This window comes from Panthera uncia (genome assembly GCF_023721935.1).
Source record: "Panthera uncia isolate 11264 chromosome C1 unlocalized genomic scaffold, Puncia_PCG_1.0 HiC_scaffold_4, whole genome shotgun sequence".
Classification (NCBI taxonomy): Eukaryota; Metazoa; Chordata; class Mammalia; order Carnivora; family Felidae; genus Panthera; species Panthera uncia.
Genome location: NW_026057585.1, coordinates 36,959,759 through 36,976,047, shown reverse-complemented (window position 1 = coordinate 36,976,047; position 16,289 = coordinate 36,959,759). Strand labels below are relative to the sequence as shown.

The window sequence follows — 16,289 nt, the reverse complement described above, 5'->3', positions numbered from 1 at the left end:
AGGAGAAGTACTGCAGGCAGCAAAATGGAAGCTAGGGAGGAAGAGTTGTCAAAGATGACTTTGGGGTTTGTGTCTTGGTTGGCTGAATTAATAATGCTACTGTTGAGAGCAAAAGGCAGACCCACCAAATGTTGGGAAAGGAAGGCAGAAGCAGGTGCAGCGGACAAGTTGTGAGTTTGTACAGTTCCTTGGCACCTGCCAGTCTCAATGTACTGAACATTCACAACAATGCATTTGAGAGCTCTGCAGCAATTGACCAATTTTTCATTAATGAAGTGAATTTCTGTATTCAGTGTTGTATCAACTAAAATATGAACAAAAACATTAAGACTTACCAGGAGCTAACTAATTTGAGACCAACTTAGCTGATTGTTGGTCTCACTTGTTAGCTAAAATTTTAAGCGGGAGGTGGTCCCGAAGAGAAAAAAAAAAGTTAAATGAAGTGGTTTTTGTCTGCATTTATCTAAAGTGATATTTGTACAAAGTAACAAATGACTTGGTTGAAATCACTGGGGAAAATTGTATGTTGCCTAGTCATATGAAAACCCTGTTTTTCCCTCTAGAGGGAGGACCTTGATACTTTAATTGTCATGTTTATCAGAGTCCAACTATGACATGAAACTCCTTACCTGGAATTAGGCTAGGTGGCGGTAGGAAATTTGCAAAAAATAATTTAAAAAGAATGACAGAGAACTGAAACCAGGTAATTCGAATCCACTATTCCAGCAATACAATTGGAAGACAATTTTAGAGTTTATACCCATTTCTTTTGAATCTTGAACCTTGAAAAATAGTTATACATTCAAACGCTTTCAACTAAAAGGCTAAGGAGAGGAAGGCAAAGAATATACACTGCCATTAAATTTAAAAATAATTTAAAACTTACCATCTCAGACTTCACATCAACAACTCTGTTAATAGGTGCTTCAGAAATCACAAAGTAACAAACAACCAAAAAATACAACATTAAAATTAAGAATATTTGATGAGTGTACTTTTTGCACTACTAACTTTAATCAAGGAAATGGCATTTGACTACCTAGTTCAAACATCTTATCAATTAGTTTGAATAAGTCTTGATGTTTCCCTTATGTTTGTAAAGTGTTTATATATCCTGATAGCAACATCTGTACTCATGACCTTTATTTCTACTGCCCTAAACGATCAAGGTCAGAACAGCGGCAGAAATCCTTTGTAAGGCAAAAGCCTGGGTTTTTACAACTTTAAGTATGCATTTGTTCTTCTGATATTCTTTCCTAAAAATTGGTATGAGAGCTACCAGTAAAGGAAGGGTCAGTATTAATTACAGAAGGTTTAGCTTTCCTGCATATTGCATGAGACACGAGGATAATAATAGTCTCCTATCTTCGTACTTTTGCATTATGTTAATGATCGTCAGGAAGGCAATGTGCCAGGAAGACTACCCAGCCTTCTACTTCTGCCCGAGGTATCTGCGTTTTAATCCAAAATATCTATGTTTAAATTCAAATCCCAGAAGAGACTCAAATGAGTCTACTCTGTCTTATGAAACACTTACTTGTGCCAGTGAGTGGATTTTCATGCTGTGGTGCAGTCAGACGTACTTCAGTTTTACAGCAAGTGTTTCTTAAAGAGATGCTTCTGCTCTTTGCTTCCTCACTGGAGATAGCTTTGGCAGTGGTCCAGTGAGACTGAGAAAATACTCTCAAATTAGGCACGGACTGGTGATAATTGCTAATTATTGAATGTCAATGGGTGAGAAAAGAAAAATCCATGAAATAGCAGAGATGGCATGTAAAAGTGCCAAGCACACTGTCATAGTATTCGATCCATCAGTCTTTATTAAAAAAGGGGGGGGGTAAATTCAATTAGGCTAAATAGATGGTTATTTAACAACAGTCAATAAAATATTTCTTTACCGTATAGTAAATAGGCTTATATTTAACCACAGCTTAGTATATTCCAATGTTAATACCAGGGCAGTTTGTTTTCATAGCTTGATCTAAACAGCACTCTATGTTGACACTTCTATTGCGTATTTAATGAACTCATATCAAATATGCATGGCAAATAAATACTATGTTCCTGGTAAACCTTTATTCCTTCCCCACTCTCTTGATCTTTTCAAGTGAAGTAACGTGCTTTTCACAATATATTTCTTCTCTCATAAAAATGCGTATCACAACAGTGTAACTAAATCTTATTTCAATATTTTTGCAAGGCAGAAAAGAAAAATCTAGATCATTTTAAGTGCAGACTTGCTGCTGTTTTAAAATGCAGCTCAGAACTCTACCTCAGTTGGCCTCTGAGCAACCAGTCTGCTGAGAAGTACCCTTCTGAAAGAAAGGATTAAGGCTCCCTGAAAGTCCTTAATCGGCCGCCTCTATGAAAAAAACACTGTAGCAATGTGTGTGATGCTGCTGATCAGAATCAAGGCTGGCAGTGATGGCTGCCCTTAGCACTGTATGTGTGAGAGCATAGAGAAAATGGAGCTGCAGTGGGGCTCTGCATTGGGCATGGGAGCAAAGTATTGGTAATTTCCCCCAAGAACAAAGTCAGGAATGTTGGAAGCAAGAAATTAGGGTGGTTGGGGGTGCGTCTTTACTGTTATGAGATTGATACAAAATAGTATTGAAGTGACTGGGATTTCAAAGATTTGAAAGTGTCACATAACTGGCAGGTCCTGAGTCTCCTATTTAACCTATGCATAAAACACAGATAAAGGCTGCATGCTGGAAAGAAATAGATGAATACATGCACAACCTTCTGCCTCCTGATTTCTGACCAAGTCATGTTTAGATTGTGATGCTGCCATGAGCATCCCTTTCACTGAGGGAAGAGAGGAGGGCAATTTGCTCCCCCGGTTTTTAGAGATGACATGTGGTTCAGCTCAACAGAGAGCAAACTAGTGATTTCTTCCTTTTTCTGTAGACACATATGAAGATAGAAACTGCTTTGCAGTGTTTGTCTGGCCCAGAGTGTGCAATCTGTAAAGGGTTTCCTGGTAATTAAATTTTGAAAAGGATATGAATCCCTTTATTTATATTGGGTAACTTTGAGACCAGAAATAACAAATGTTTGATTCTTTAGCTCAATGGACTTTGAAATAAATGCTTATTTTTGTTCATCTCTAGCTTTGGGTATTTTTTGAAATGCAGCTTTAAAGCTAGCCTTCCTTGTAATTCACTATGGGATGTCTTTATACACTGCTGACAGTAATACAACTCATTTTGGGTGATTAACTTAACCCCCAGTATTGCAAGTGTCGTGCTGCATTAGCATATCTTTCAAGGAATAGTTGCAGTGTGAGAAAATTGCCTGTAGGATTATTTGCAACTAGGAACCTGTGAAATGTAAAATAAAATTGAAGACTATAAAGTAAAACATCAAAGCTACCTAAAATATTAATAGCCAGCACTCTAAAAAGTAATTTAGAAGATTGCATGAGGTAGTGAAAATTACTAATTTAAAAACAGAGTTAAAAAAAAAAGCAGGCAGGAGTTTAGAACAAACAACAGACAATAGAAATTCATTTTGTTCATACGATAAAAGGAGTTCAAGAGATACTGAAACCTTATCAGTTGAGAGGGTCTAAAGTTCAATATTTGACCATCCTGAACTTAAAGAAATATGAAAGCAAGGCTGACATTTTCTCCACTTCAAGATTGAAGAGAAAATATACTGTACCCTTAGTAAAATATCGTAGTGTATCGAAAGAGCATTTTCAGTCCCTCTTGGAAATTTTGTTTCACTGAAGCATTTCTTTTTTTAACTTGTTCTGTGATATCTCCCTGTGGTTCAGAGGTCATGTGATTGGCTATTTCTTAGGCATTTTCCAGGTTCGAAGCCAATTCTTCAGTACTCTGTCATTCACACTAGGTTTTTTGTTTTGAGAGGAAAAATGTCAAGTGACATGGTGAATGTACTTCCTTTTCTTAAAGGGTAGGATCGGGGTTAGGAGCAGAATGCATAGATTGTGGAGTCATATGTGTCTGGGTTCAACTGTGCCTGCCACCTTCCAGCTCTATGACCTTGGGGTAACTTACTTAACATCTCCAAGTCTGTGCAAGTAGGTCATAATATCTATCTGAATGTGTTGTCAAAGATTCTATGAGACAACACTCATAAAACTCTTAGAATATTGCTTGGTGAGTAGCAAACATCCAATAAATGGTAGTTTACTTTGATGATTCATTATTCGAGATGATGAATAATTTCATCATTTCAGAAGTGGCAGGTAAGGCCCTGTGAAAAGTGGCAAGAAGCTCCACATTACGCTTGTGGCATGGCAGACCTGAGGTGCCTTTTTATGGTACTTTTTTTTTTTTTTAATTTTTTTTTTCAACATTTTTTATTTATTTTTGGGACAGAGAGAGACAGAGCATGAACGGGGGAGGGGCAGAGAGAGAGGGAGACACAGAATCGGAAACAGGCTCCAGGCTCCGAGCCATCAGCCCAGAGCCTGACGCGGGGCTCGAACTCACGGACCGCGAGATCGTGACCTGGCTGAAGTCGGACGCTTAACCGACTGCGCCACCCAGGCGCCCCTTTATGGTACTTTTTTACACTGGGAACAATTTTCCCCGCTTAGTTCTGTGATGGAGCTACGGGAGAAAGGGGAATGTGTAAGGGAAGGAGTGCATGGTGGAGGAGAAGAGGGTTGCATCTCCTGCATCTGGAGAATGGGCACTCAGTGCTCATGCTGGGTGCTTATATTTGTTGAGCATCTTTGAAGTAATACTTACCTAATACAGGTAAAAATAAATTAAAACTGGGCATTTAAGTAGAGCCCATCATGTTACCAAATATTTCAAGATGTCTGATGAAGTGAGGAATTGTACTCACAGTAGAAGCATGAAGTTAACACAAGATTGGAGCAAGTGAGCATATTAAAGAAAAAACAATAGGAATAATAAAAAAAGGGAAGAAAGGTAGAAAAAAAGGAAAGGAATCACACATGTGAAAGATGATAAAAAAAACTGAAAGAAAGAACATGGAACAAAGATGAAGAGATACTCATAATGATGATAATAACATTTTATGAACATTGGCTATATGCCAGGCTGTGTACTAGCATTTTAGTTTCAGGGTTTTTTTTTCTTTCTTCTTTTTCTTCTTCACTTCTTAATTCTTGAATTTTGAACAAAGATCTTATTATTTCCATGTATAGCTAGGGGAATGGGTTCAGGAAATTAATTTGCCTAAGATATACAATATTTAGAAAATCAGGAGTTCAAGAAATATGATGAAAATTATTTTTTAAACCATAGGCATCAAATAAGATTGTGTCATACCTTGAAGAAATTAGAATATCATCATAGGAAAAGTCACTGTTGAAGTCATTGTGAAGTTGAAATTAAACCATGTAAAGTCCATTGAATTATGGCAAGAATACTGTTGTTATAAATTGTATATTTATCATTCCATATTATGCATATGTCAAATGTATATGCTATTAGATTTTTTAAATTATTGTAGCACAAAGAAAGCACATTTTTAATTGTTAAACAGATAGCCACTTTTTCTAAAATTATTAATTGAGCAATGATTAGAAGCACACCGCTTAAAAAATGCTGAGGAATTAATAAGATGGAGAACACAATACCTTCCTTTACACCTTGGCATCAACAACTATTCTTTGGCGGGTTATAGTCTGTGTTTAGCACTGTACTAGGACTTTGTGTTCATGAAGAAAGACAATTTGTGATCCGTGTTGTCACTGAGCTCATAGTTTAGCCTGGGACCATGACAAACATGAAACACCATAATACAAAAATACTAAGAACGCAAATAATAAATGAGGTGAGCCAATCATTGCTGGAAGAATTCAAAAACAATCCATCATGGCTGGAATAGTTGGGGAAAATTGTTAACAAATTGTAGAAACTAATAAAAGAAAACAGTAAGCATGTAAGAAAACAATAAAGAAAAAAAACAATAAAAGTACTAAAATAAGACATTGGAAATCCTTCATAGGAATATGAAGTCTAACTATTATGGAAAATGTAGAAGTCAAAAAAGAAAAGGTTTCCTATATAAAAATGAAGATCATCTGCTGTAAATAAATAAATAAATAAATAAATGTCTTAACCCAAGGTAAAACTTAATGAGCAAGCAATTAGTCAATGTAACTAGTATATGAGACAAATGGGTTAATCTCTCAACTACAGAGAGTGCTTATAGAAAATGTTAAGAAGTTTGGACCCAGAATATGAACTGACAGTTCATTGAAAGGGAAATACAAATGGTTCTTAAGCAAATGAAGATTTACTTAACCTCATTTTTATAATACACACACACATAAATGTAAAATACACTGAAATACTATTTTTCAGTTATTGAATTATTGAAACTAGGAATGGAGTCCCAAATAAACCACATGGACTAGTCAGAAAGGCAGAATCTCCAAAGAAGTTTTGATGTAATGTCATAGGAAAAAGGGAATGGATATTGAGTAGAAGAAAAAAAAACAAACAAAAAAAAAACAATCTCATCCATCTAGTGTAAATGCTAAAACTACACCATATCACTATTTTACCAGGAGCACTTTATGCCATGGTTGTTTCTAATGAGGAAGTTCTGTATTCTGTAAGAGTTCAGCATATTTTGTGTATTAAAATATGTTTTAAGACTGTTGCTTTCAATCAAGATGGAGTAATAGGACATCAGATTTATCCTCTCCACTTGAAATAGCTGAGAAAGTAGACAAAATATAGAGTTTTCAAGAACTTGAACATTAGAGAATGAAGGGCAGTGATTCCTAAGAATCAGGTTACATATGGGGTGAGTTTTATAATTATCCCAGCTTATTGGTACCAGAGGATTTCCAGGCTGCAGTACCTGGATGGGGACTCTAGGCAATGTATGGTAGACTTCTTGATTTGGGGGTAAAGGAGCTGTTTGGGAGTGTTGGGAGACTGAGGTGCCCAAAAACTCACCAACCAACCAAATAAAAAAAACCTGTAGGTATCTGTAGGGGGTCTTTCTTGAGTAATTAGGAAGGCACTGTTCAGCAAATATGTGTGAGGAAACTACTGGAGGCCAAGCGAAGAACTAGCTGATAGCATTAAAAGCAACAGTAGTCAGAGCTCACACTAGGCCAAGAATATTGCTTATTTCCCAGACAGACTGGAAAATCATGTAATTCAGAGAATTGGGTAAATACTCAGAAGGGTCTCGCCTCAGCAGAGGGGAAAAATGAGACATCGACTACTGTTTATACTTCAGCCTAACAAATCTTAGGAGCAAGACCCAGAAGGATCAAACGGTTTCCAAGTTACTTAACTAGATCCCAGAAGAAAGCTCAAGAAGTTTAGAGGAAAATAGAAATATCCAGTGCTTAACAAAGTATGATTTACAATTTCTGGCATGTAATCAACAAATTACCAGTTATGAGAAGGATCAGGGAAATGAAATACGTAATGAGGAGAAAAATTAATCAATGAAAAGCAGCCCAACTCTGAAACAGAGGTTAGAATTAGCAGACAAGGACATTAAAACAATTATTATAATCGTACTCCATATATTCAAAAAGCCAGAGGAAAATTGAAAATGTTATATAGAGACATGGAAGATGCAAAAAAGACCCAAATCAAACTTCTGGAGATGAAAACTCTAATGTCTGACATGAAACGATACACTGGATAGGATTAATGATAGATAAGACATTGCAGAAGAAATGATTAGTGAACTTTCAGATCTAGTAGCAGAAGCTATCCAAAATGAAAAACAGAAATGGAGAAGACTCAAAGAAAACAACAAAAAAATCAGATCGTTAGGAAACTGGGGACAGCTTCTCTGGCAACCTCACACATATGTAATTGGAATCCTGAAAGACAGGAGGACAGAAAATGTTTGAAGAAATAATGGCAAAACTTTCCAGAGTTGCTGAAAACTACAAACCCACAGATCCGTGATGCTCAATGAACTCCAAGTAGAAAACTGTACTAAGGAACAAAATAACCTGTTTACTCAAAATGAGTGATAAAATGAAAATCTTAAGGACAGCCAGATGATTTCTGTGATCTACAGAGGAACAAAAAAATAAATATTGAGGCAGATTTCTCTTTAGAAACAATGCAAGTGAGAAGATAGTGGAGTGACATTTTGAAAGAAAAATAACTGCCAAGGAAGAATTTTATAACCAGGTCAGCTTCTATTTCAGCTTAGAGATGGAGAGACTTGGAAATAATAGGGACATGTAACATGCAACAGGAAAATACAAACTGCAAATTAATGATGCTTCTTGAATTTGCCAGAGAATTGAAATGTGAATTATTGGGAGTAGTGAGGCAACTAGAGAGAGAAATAGGATCCAAGCATTTGTTTACCTGGGGCAGACACCACTGGCTGTTTAAAAGGTGGTAAGAGGATATAGCTAAAAATTGTTAACAAATTGCTAAAGATGGAATGAGGGCTGGAATAAGAGTGAAAAAGCTCCTGAGGACTTCAGATAATACAACATTCTCACACTCTTGGAAGAAAAGCCTTAGCCCCACAAGGCACTAAGATGGATGATGGGAAGAGGCCTGAGATAGGTTTTCTCATGGTTCTCTTTGGGAGAAAGGAAAGACAGTCACTGCCATAACTCTACCCAGAACTATTTTTCCTATTTCCCTTTCTGATCAAAAGCTTTAATTAACCTTTGAGGGTGGGCGTTGGTGGTAAAGAACAACACAAATGTGTTGCTTTAGGGCACTGGTGGGAACCCACTGCAATTTGGAAGAGGGAGTTTTTTTAAAAACATCACTTGAGGAGGAACAGAATAAGTTCCAGTTTCAACATTACAATAAGAAGAGAGGCAGTGTCCTTTCTTATGAAGGACACTAGCTGGGCTCATAGACACTGTCCACCCAGAATTAAGGCAAACAAGTGTTGAGTAAAAATAACAGTGGAATATAGCTGAGAGAGCTGCAAAGAATAGATTCTATCTGGGGAGAAGTGCAATGAGAAAACACAGCACTAATACCAAGGGGAGAGCAAACACTTTAAAACCTTCCTTGGCAACCATCCCATCTCTAAACCCAAGGTATCACTCAGGGAATTTGAATTCTGTGGTGAACCGAGACTCATCATAGCAACAACAAATCTCAAACACAGTTCAACTCCTGACTAGACCATCATAAACCCTTCACTAATTGGCAATAATAATAATAATAATAATAATGATAATAACAAACAAACAAACAAAAACTCTGCTTATTTCCAAGCTTAAAAATATTTATTTCAATATCTCCTGTCCTACACAAGATGTCTGGCTTTCAACAATAACAACAAAAAACTGTGAGGCATCCAAAAAGACATGGGAAAACATTCTGAAGACACAAATCAATCACTAGGACTAGACTCAGTTGTGACACAGATGTTGAAACTCTTTGACAAGAATTTTTTTTTTTAATATTCAAGTTAGTTAACATACAGTGTAGTCTTGTCTTCAGGAGTAGAACCCAGTGATTCCTCTCTTACGTGTGACACTGAGTGCTCATCCCAAAAAGTGCCCTCCTTAATGCCCTCATTGACAAGAATTTTAAATATGATTAATATATTAAGAATTTTAATGGAAAAAATTAGATTGCAGTGCAAGATCAGATGGGTAATATCCACAAAGAAATAGGAAGTAGGAAAAATCAAATGGAAGCACAAGAAGTGAGAAACATGGCTAATAGAGATGAAGAATGTGTTTCATGGGCTCATCAGTAGACTTGATACAGCCAAGAAAAGAATTAGTGAACTTGAAGAGAAGGCAACAGATAACACAAATTGAAACAGAAAGTACAAAGAGTTGGGGGATTAAGAAGTCAAACACCATAGAGCATACAAGAGCTGTGGGACAATATCAAATGGTATAATAGAGGCATAGTTGGAATTCCAGAAGGAAAAGAGAGAGAATGGGGCAGTAGAAATATTTGAAGAAAGTTTTCTAATATTATTGACAGATATGCAAACCAGTCCAAGAAGATGAGAGAACATGAAGTAGAATAAATATCATAAGACCACACCAGACATTTTATATTTAAGCCACTGTAAATGAAATACAAAAGATGACTTGAAGGCAGTCAGCGGGAAAAAGATACATTACGTATGGTAGGATGAGATAATAAATACACCAGACTTCTCATCAGAAATCGCGGAAGCAAGAGGACAAGTAATATCTTTAGAATGCTGACAGAAGAAAAACAAAAACCTGTTAAAACGAAGAAACAAACAAGCAAACAATAACAACAAAAAACCATGTTAGCCCAGAATTCTATGCCCAGCAGAGGTATTTTCTATAAGTGGAGGAAAAATACTTTCTCAGACACACAAAAGTGGAGGGCCTTCGTTTCTAGTAGACCTATTCTACATAGTGTATCAAAGGAGGCAGGTTATTATGTTTTTTTAAGGAGGTTTTTCAGGCAGAAGTATTATGATATCAATCAGAAAAACTGAGGAATATTGAAAAATGAATAAACTAAGGTAAAATGAAACTTCTATTTTTGTTATAGCTTGATGTCTCTAAGAGATCCTGGTTGTTAAGTCAGAAAGACTTATAATGTGTGCTTAGTGTATATGTTTTAAAAATAACAGTGGTGCAAAAAATATCAGGGAGCGATTTGGGATGTATTTTTATAAATCATAACATTACAACTTAAGTGGTATATTATTTGAAAATAGATTCAGATAGTTTAAAAGTGCATATTGAAAAACCCTATAGCACCCACAAAAATGGTTAAAAGAGACACAAATAATAATTCAATAGAATAGATATAACAGAATCATAAAAACCGATCAACTAACCCAAAAGAAGGCAGAAAAAGTAGAAAGAAGAACCAGAGGACAATACGATCCAGGCATTCCAGCTTCAGGTATTTACTCAAGCAAAATGAAAACATATCCCCATAGGAATATTTGTGTACACATGTTCATAGCTGCTTTATTTGTAATAGCAAAAACCTGGAAAAAATCCAAATATCCACCAACAGGTAAATGGATAGGCAAATCGTGTTATATACATACAGTGGAATATTCAACAATCAAAAGGAAAGAACCGTTGATATATACAACAATATGGATAAATCCCAAAAACAGTTATGATAGATGAAAGAAGTCGGTCAAAAAAAGACTTTGTTTTTATTTGTGTAAAATTCTGGAAAAGGCAAACTAATCTAAAGTGACAAAAAATAGATTAGTGGTTGCCTAGAAATGGGGCATGGATGGATAGGGTATGGAAGATAGCAATGTAGCAAGAGAAAACTTTTGGGGGTGTAAGATATGTTTCTCTTGATGTGATGCTTTTATGTGTGTGTGTGTGTGTGAGTGTGAAAACTTAACCTGTATCCATTAAACACATGAAGTGTGTGGTATGTCAATTATATGTCAATAAAGCTGTTAAGGAAGTATGTTTTGTTTTGTTTTAAATCTTATTTTTTTACTTATTTTAAGAGAGAGAGAGAGAGAGAGAACACGCACATGTGTGAGCAGGGGAGGGGCAGAGAGAGAGACTCCGTGCTGTCAGTGTGGGGCCTGACGCGAGGCTTGATCCTAGGATCTCAATGCCTGAGATCATGATGTCAGTCAAAACCAAGAGTCACATGCTTAACCGACTAAGCCACCCAGGTACCCTGATAAGGTATGTTTTAAGCAGATTTATGATAGCATTTTCCAGTTTGCAGCAACTATATTTTAATTTCCACCTAACTTCACTGTGCTTCCATAAATTTATTCTTATACTTTCCTGGCGCAGGATCAGAATATCATGCCTAACTAACTAATTTATGCAAACATTATGGCCCCAAACTATCAAAACATTATCCTACGTCACACACTACTACTAAGTGCTGCAAAGTCTAAAATTCTGCCTTTTGATTTCCACCCACTGTTCTTTCTATGAAGTCATTTTGTGGCTAGCTGCTCATCAAATCCTTTCCTTCATCTTCCTGGGCACACAGCTATATTACATTTTCTGTCCTTCTCTTGCAGTGAGATGTGGCCATGTAACCCAATTCTATCTAAGGGCAAGTAAGCAGCAGAAGTGATAGGCACAACTTTCAGACCTGATCCTTAAACTTCTCTTGTACATGATCTTTCTTGCCTTTCCCCATCATCTGGCTGCCTGAGGACCCTTCCAAGACCCTACAAGAAGGCACAGCTACAATATGAAATGCCTTTGTGTGTAAATGAAAATGTAGAAAGCTGCATGCTCACCAGGGACAGCGGAATTAGACTGTTATGTGAGTCATGAAATAAATTTTATTGGGTTAAGCCATGAAATTTGGCATTTGGTTTGCTACAGCATCCATATTATAATAACTAATATACATTGCTTATTTTTACCAGCATTAGTGGAGATGATAAAGGTGACCCATAACATAAATGTGTCTTTCCCTGCACAATTCTTTTTTTAAGGCTGTCTTTGTACGTTTACTCTGGTGCCAGATTCACAGTGGATATTTAATAAATGCTTTTTAACTTTCTTGGACTTACTTTTTCCATTGTCATTTTGGAATATAGAAACAACAAAAAGGAAAATACATTTATTTGTTTCAATTAGCATGTCTTTATGAAAAAAAATTAAAATGTAAGTTTTAGAAGTTTTGTCAAGACAGATATCTCACAACCGTACTGCCACACAGTAGCTTTCTCTATTATCTGTAAGAATATGAATCATAAAACATTGTGATTGAGAGAAATAATTACTGTTGAAATAGAGTGCACGTAAGGGTTTGTAGTTACTTGCAGAAAACTTATTCACACTTTTGATCAAAATTCCATTATACAATTCCAAATTACGTTTTCAAAAACAAGTTAGAAAGCAAAACACTTTTCTTTAGTACAAAATCATCTTGTAAAAGGATTGTGTTCATGAACAGTGATATTTCATTTCAGCTTGTGGGTGTTATTTCTAAAGAAACTAAGTGGCTCTATTTCTCTATAGGATTTACTAAAACAAACTTGACTACATGAGTAGGGAAGGAATATGGCCATTTGTCTCTACTGTTCAACTAACTGGTGATTGTTAAAAAGTGCTACCCATGTCATTCCTTTTCTGAGTAGCTTCAGAGGATGTGATACCACCTGCACAAGCCACTCACTCCACCTCGCTCGTGGCATAACCACTGGCTCTGAAGTGCACATAGCCCAGAGGAGGGAAAAAGGGGGCTCTCTTCTCAAATTGCAAGAAATAACCTTTCTAGAGAAATTACTACAATCATAGAAGAATTGCTGTTTCTTTGAGGAATAAGAAAAGAAATATGTGGGCAGTTGGGCGTCTGAGGGGTTCAGAGTGGGAGATGTGAAATGGCTACTCTACGATGTAGAAAAGCCCTTTCTTGCAGCACATTTTTGAACCAGGCTCTTACTTGACAAGTACAGATGGGCCAGGAAAAAAAATTTGAGCTCACTCGGTTCAGAGGGTAGTGTTACCTGGGGGCTATGTACTTTACACACTGAGATCACAGATGTTCAGTGAACATGGAGGTGTTCTTGATGAAGTTCTGTCCTTACTGCTTTATTTGCTTATTTATTAGAGATAGCTGTTAATTAGTGAAGTAGGCACATATTTACTAACGGATAGACTTTATCCCATAAATACTGAAAATAAAATCTTCATCCAAAGAGTGGAGAGCTTAAGAAAGAGCTTGAAAAGGTTGGGAATACCCCAAAGAGAGGTTGAAGAGAGAGCCTTGAGGCAGTTCACGGGTCACAGACCTTCAGATGAGTGAGGAGTCACTCAAAACCCTCCTCTCTACCTTATTCAAAATATATCAATGGACTTAATGTGAATAAATCAACTCCATTCCTCTGCCCTGGAAGATCATAAATAGAAAATCAAAGAACTAAAATCAGAGGGCTAAGAAGGACTTAGAGAAGTCACAGAGTTCACCAGTTTGCCTCCCAGCATAGGATGGCATCTAAGTCTAACAAGGCAGGTGATGAATATTCTTAAAGGTGGCTGGTGGTTCACACTGTTCAAATGGATGTCCAACTACCATTTATTAAAGGAAAGAGCTTTTGTTCCCCCGCTGATATCAGTGGCAGAGCTGTTCTAACTAAAATATGTGTTAAATATCAGAAGCCATCAATGCACTTATACAGGATTATATTTCTTGGACTTCAAAGTAACATTAGGCAGTGTGATTTAAAATTGTAACTTTTAAATTAAAAAAAATACAAGTTTTCACCACTGATAAAATTGTGATTTTATTTTATTTTATTTTATTTTATTTTATTTTATTTTATTTTATTTTACTTTACTTTATTTTATTTTATTTTACTTTACTTTATTTTATTTTATTTTATTTTATTTTATTTTATTTTATTTTATTTTATTTATTAGCTGCTCAGTTTGAGTCTTCTTGGCTCATCTACACTCAGGCAGAGGGTGCACAGGGGGTGGGTCTGTTGCTCCCTCAGTCCCGCCTCCCTGCTCCCTTGGGTCCCTCCTTGGACCCCAGCACCTATAGTAGCCTAAAATTGTGACTTCTTAATCATTGTTCTGTGCACTTATGGTACAATTTTTTTTTTTAATGTTTTGCCTTTACTTTTCTCCCTGTCCTCAAGTAGTTGTAGCTGGATTGTTTCTAAAATTTTCCTATTTCCCTTACTTCTCCCTCTATCTTAATCCTAGGGTGTATGATTTGGATTTCGAAAAATCTGGCATAATGGAGAGAACCCTGGACTCCTGAGAGTTGTCTGAGTACAGGATGGGAGCGAAAGCAGTTTTAGGATAGTGTGGTAGAGGCTCTGGTGGAGTCATGGCAGCAAGCAAATCACCACTGGGCTAGTTAACTCTTAACTGGAGAGTCAGGGAAAGCTTCTTCGAAGTGATTTGGCTGGGAGGAGGGATGGGGGGCAAGGGGTGGTGGTGTTCCACTGAGGAAACAGCATATACAAAGTTGCAATGTTGCAAAGCTGTTAAGTAGCATAGTCCATTCACTCTGTTTGTAGTAATCAGTTACTCATTACTGAAGTCTAGAATGAATAGCATGGAGAATCACGAGATAGGCATAAATAGGCCAGGTCATAGAGAGGCTAACATCATTAAGGAGAAATTTCTGGATACTACCATTGACATGTTATTAGATTTTCATCTTTATGGATGTTCCTTCTTCCCATGAGAGTAATGAAGTAATTTACTAGCAGGAGGCCCACAATGGCTAAGAACAGCTACTACGGATATAGCTGGAACCAGAGTGGTAAGGCTACTGAGAGAGGAGCCTAAGAAATAAAGACTCTTTTATAACCCAGCCCAGCTGCTTTTTCTTGCAGCGATGCATTCTGATGAACCATCCTGCTGCCCAGAACCACCATTATATCTGTAAGGCTTAAATAGCTATGTTTATAATTTATATTTTGGTGGTAAGGCCTACTTTAATTCAAGTCAAAGACTGACCTGAATTTAAGAGGAGGAAGCAAGGTTGTTAGGTAACCAGAAGACAAGCTGGCACAGTTCTGTTGTCATGCAAGGAAATGTCCATTGCTTTAGATCCTCAGCCTTTCAAGAGACTGTGTTCTCCTTCTACTCCCTTCCAATCCAATGTGGCTTAGTTTTGCACCACTTCCTTAATTTGCTGACAACGGTCCCATAGCCCTGATGTATTGTCTGAACTGTGCTTTTTTAAAGCTGATCTGAGCTACACAGTAAGTTCCAACATTACTGGATCTCATCTCATGTTGCAAACTCAGTCTCCCTTTAATTATGGTGAATTTGGACAGCATTTATTCCATAGATAAGAATAAAGAAAGTTGAAAATGAGTTTCTGAGAGTTCATGTAGCAAAGAAGTGGAAATCCAGATGGATTCCTTCATTGTTATTACAGCAGCAAACATGCTGAAAGTTCAGGTCACTCTGTGAGTTGGTTTCCACTTTGTATTCATTCATTCATTCCTTCATCTTGTATTCCAGGATGGTGTAAGATGGAGAGCTCTCTTGCAGGCTAAGCAAGAACCTTGAAGAGCAGTGCAATGTCAAGGCACGTCTGAATCTTCCCAAGATTTGCATTTTTATAAAGGTGTGTCAGGTCAGTCTGGTTTCAAGCATAATAGTAAGAATAAGACTAACTCTTTGTCCTAAAATACAAATAAGTAAATAAATAAATTTTAAAAAGAGGGAAAGAAATAAAGGGGGGAACCAGTCTCCATGCTGGATCCCAGCTTCTCAGAATTGTGCGAGCCCCAGTTTAGGCCTGAGTTTGTGCTTTACCACTCATCCCAAAGTTGCTGTTGTCAGTGCCATCTTCTGCTACGTGTTGAGGGAGCACTTTTTCTTCATCTTGTACTGTCCATAAATGTCTAAATCATGACTGAACAGAAATGAACTTTAAGGCCAATGG

The 16,289-nt window shown here is 36.8% G+C and overlaps 1 long non-coding RNA gene across 1 annotated transcript in view; it reads left to right on the top strand.

Annotated features, from left to right (window-relative positions):
- Window positions 1-16,029, top strand: part of LOC125912466 (uncharacterized) — a 168,776-nt gene extending 152,747 nt beyond the window's left edge. The window contains exon 3 of the long non-coding RNA XR_007454751.1: window positions 15,863-16,029. This is a non-coding gene — a long non-coding RNA (uncharacterized LOC125912466). The remainder of the gene's footprint in view (window positions 1-15,862) is intronic.
- The last annotated feature ends 260 nt before the right edge of the window (window positions 16,030-16,289 follow it).